This window comes from Ictidomys tridecemlineatus, chromosome X, assembly GCF_052094955.1.
Source record: "Ictidomys tridecemlineatus isolate mIctTri1 chromosome X, mIctTri1.hap1, whole genome shotgun sequence".
Taxonomy (NCBI): domain Eukaryota; kingdom Metazoa; phylum Chordata; class Mammalia; order Rodentia; family Sciuridae; genus Ictidomys; species Ictidomys tridecemlineatus.
This window is the reverse complement of record NC_135493.1, coordinates 31,468,019-31,472,587: the sequence shown is the minus strand read 5'-3', so window position 1 is coordinate 31,472,587 and position 4,569 is coordinate 31,468,019.

Sequence of the window (4,569 nt, the reverse complement as noted above, 5' to 3'; positions counted from 1 at the left end):
TTTGTTCCCTGGTCACAAGGCAAGCAAATTTGCTCTACCAGACACTCCCACCATGATGTGTTGCCCACAAACCAAAGGCCTAAAAGCAATGAATCTGCCTAATCACAGACTAGAACCTCCAAAACTATGAGCCAAAATGAACTTTTTCTCTTATTGATTATCTCATGTATTTTTTGTATCTCGTGTATTTGTCATAGTGATGGAAAACTGACTGACAAATTCTCCTTAGAGCCTCTGAGTGGTATCCCATCACTTACAAAATAAAGTTCAAACTTTATAACATGGAACAGAAGGCCATGCATAATCCATCCTCCCCTTACTTTTCTAATATAATTCCTTAACTATTCTCAGTCTTGAATTTCATTAAAACAGCATATAGTTTCCATTTGCACCATGTCACCTCTTATCTCTGTTTTTATGGGTACTACTCCCTCTAAGAATGCCTCAATCTTGCCCACCTCTTTCTTTTGCCTAATTCCTAAATAATCTTTTTATGCTTTTATTAGTACATTATAGTCATCCATAATAGTTGTGTTCATTTTTACATAATCTACATGCATGGAATTTAATTTGCTCCAATTCAGTACCCAGGGCCTCCTCTTTCCCTCTCCTCTCCCTCCTCCTATTCCCCTACCTCTACTCTACTGGTCATTCTTCTATTTATTTATTTTTAATTGGTGCTTTATAGATATACATAAAGGAGAAATGCATGGTCATGTATTTATACATGCACACAGCACAATTTTGTCAAATTCTTTCCACTTTTCCTACACTTTCCCATGCCTCTTCTCTCTCTTCAGTCTCCTTCAACTCCACTGGTCCTTCCTCCATTCTTATGATATATGAACCCCCACTGTTTTCCCTTATTTTACTCTAGCTTCCACATTTGAGAAAAACATTTGACCTTTGATTTTCTGCATTAGGTTTATTTCACTAGCATGATGGTCCCAATTTCCATCCACTTACCAGGAAGTGCCATAATTTCTTTCTTCCTTATGGCCAAGTAAAACTCCATTGTTATATATATATATTTTAATCCATTCATCTACTAAAAGGCACTACTAGTTCTGTAACTTGGCTATTGTGAATTGCACTGCTATGCACATTGATGCACATTAATGCAGCTGCATCACTATATTATGATGCTTTTAGTTCTTTTGGATGACTACATAGCAGTGGGATATCTGATTCATATGGTTTTTCTATTCCTAATCTTTTGAGGAATCTCCATACTGCTTTCCAGAGTGGTTGTACTAATTTGCAATCCCACTAACAATGTATAAGTATACCTTTTTCCCCATACCCTTGCCAGAATTTATTATTTGTATTCTTTTTTAAAATATTTATTTTTCAGTTATAGGTGAACACAATATCTTTATTTTATTTTTACTTGGGGCTGAGGATCAAACCCAGTGCCTCATGCATGCGAGGTAAGCACTCTCTCTCTAAGCCACAATCCCAGCCCCTATTATTTTTATTCTTAATATTGCCATTCTGTCTGGAATGAGATGAATTGTCAATGTAGACTTGATTTGCATTTCACCGATTGCTAGGGAAGTTGAACATTTTTTCATATATTTGTTGGCCACTGGGTGCAGTGGCGCATGCCTATAATCCCAGGGTGGCAGGTGTGGGTGAGCTGATGGAGGAGGATCATGAGTTCAAAGCCAGCCTCAGCAACAGTGAGGCACTAAGCAACTCAGTGAGACTCTGTCTCTAAATAAAATACAAATAAGGCTGGAGATGTGGCTCAGTGTCCAAGTGCCCCTGAGTTCAACAGCCAGTACCCCCAAAAAATATAGATATATAGATATACATTTGTTGAATGTTTGTCTTTCTTCTTTTGAAAAGTGTCTGCTTAGTTTGTTTGCCTGTTTATTGATTTGGTCATATGTTTGCTTGTTTTAGTGTTAAGCTTTTTGAGTTCTTTATATATTCTGGCTATTAATCCCCTGTCAGAGGAATAGCACTCCCCAGTTTTTCCCATCCTATACTGTGAGACTGGAAGTTGACAGATACTACAAACAGCTTCGGCTCCTAGCCACAAGGACTGGTAGCATGGTGAGAAACATGAAAAAGTGGGATTTAAGAACCCCCAGGCCTTGACCTGAGGGTTATAGTGTCCCCATCCCCCAAAAAATATAAATACAAAGAAAAGCACTAAAACATAACAATGAAGGGCTGGGATTGTGGCTCAGTTGTAGAGTGCTCCCCTAGCACATGGGAAGCACTGGGTTCAAACCTCAGCACCACATAAAAATGAAATAAAGATATTGTGTTAACCTACAACTAAAAAATAATTTTAAAAAACGTAAGCAATGAAGATTTTCTCCAATTCTGTAGACTCTGTCTTCACACTATTAAATTTTTTCTTTGCTGTGCAGAAACTTTTTAATTTGATGTCATCCTACTTATAGATTTTTGGTTATATTTTGTGAGTTTTAGGATCTTGTTAAGGAACTCAGTGCCTGCACCAATATGTTGAAATGTTGACCCTATGTTTTCTTCTAGCAGTTGCATAGTTTCTGGTCTAAGCCCTAAGTCCTTGATTCATATCAATTTGACTTTTGTGCAGATTGAGATATAAGGATTTAGTTTCATTTTACACATATTGATAATCAATTCTCCCATCATTTGTTAAAATTGCTATCTTTGCTCTAACGTATTTTGGCATCTTTATCACATATCAGATGACTATAAGTATGTGGGTTTGTTTCTGTGTTTATTCTGTTCCATTGGTCTTTATGTCTATTTTGATGCCAATACCACACTGTTTTTGTTACTATAGCTCTGTACTGTAATTTGAGATCAAGTATTGTGATACCTCCAGCATCATTCTTCTTTTTTTTTTCAGATAAAATATTATAGGTTTATTTAAAACTTAATTCTCACCTTGAGTATGAAAAATACAAACTCCACAATATGTTCATTTTTCTTACTTTGTAGTTTACAAATATACAAAATAGAAGTTTGCTTAAATTTATATTACATATTTATTAAGACAAGGAACTATATAGAAAAAAACACATTTGTTCTGCTTAAGGCATACTTGGGAATAAACCATTGTACAAATTATTGCACATCTGAAACCACAGTACATAACAGACTGTCTGCATAAAAGAAGTAAAAGAAGTAAACCAGACGTATTTACCTGACTTAGGTCATACATGTAGATCGGAAGACAAAAATAGATTTTCCTTGTCAAAGTATGCAGCAGTTTGAGAACTTTGACTTCCTCATTTGGTACCTTTAGAACCAAGACTCACCAAGCACCATCACATAGGCTATTAAAACATTGTCTGTACCTGAATTTCTTCCTCTTCTTCTAACATCATAATAATGGCTTTTAGAAGGCAAACAGAATACAAGGTAATCTTTATGCTTAATGGGAACAAAGTCAAGGGAATTCTGGTCTTCCCTCCCCCACCCCCAACTCGGATCCAATTTATACCCTGATATCCAAGCTTCCAGTCACCTATTGGTATTTTGTAAGTCCAGGCATGTTCAAGTTGGATTGAGAATTGGAATGATAGAAGATCCAGTCACAGACCCCATCTGTTTTTTTATTTGTCTTTTTCATTCCTCCTTTCTACTGATTATCCATTCATTCACAAACTGACTCCTTGGGAACTTGACCCAGCATCACTCTTCTTCCTTAAGATTGCTTTGGCTAACTATGGAACCAGTTTTGGTGTCCATCAACTGATGAATAGATAAAGAAAATGTGGTATATTTACACAATGGAGTTTTATTCAACCATAAATAAAAACAAAACTATGTCATTTGCAGGAAAATGAATGGAACTAGAACCCCTTGTGTTAAGCAAAATAAGTCAAACTCAGAAAGTTAAGGATCTTATGTTTTCTCTCATATGCAGAAGCTAGAGAGGAAAAGGAAAAGAAAGAGGCACATCTCATGAAAATTAAAGGGAGATCAATAGAGGAAATGGATCAAGGGATGGAAGGCAGGGAGAGAGGGGAAATCACTGGGGAGTAATAGTAATATAATATAATTTTTATTAGATCTCCGAATCTATCAGTGCAGCAAGAAAATAGACACACTCATGCTGATTGAAAAAAATGTAAAAATAAAATTAAAAACTTAAATTAAAATTAAAGATAAGAAAAGGCGAAAAGTAAAAACAAATTCTTAATAATGAACTTGTTTCCACTGAGGTGGTCAAAACTTGGCAAGATTGGATGTTCATTACTTATGTTGTAGTGCCTTTCTTTGTATTTATATTTTTTGAGGGGGTGGGGACACTGTAACTCTCAGGTCAAGGGCTAGGGATTGTTAAATTCCACTTTTTCACCATTCTCACCATGTTACCAGTCCTTGTGGCTAGGAGCCAAAGCTGTTTATAACAGCTCTCAACTTCCAGTCTCACAGTATAAGATGGGATAAACTGGGGAGAGCTGACAAATGGTGTACTTCTATAGTGGGGCTGTGCAGATTCTAAATTGGAAGTTCCGACAGGTGGGGTTTAGTCTTGGCTGACCTTTAGAATTCTGTCAGTGTATATTTGAGATGTGAACCAACACCCTGTTGCTGGACAGATGCAGGTTTCTT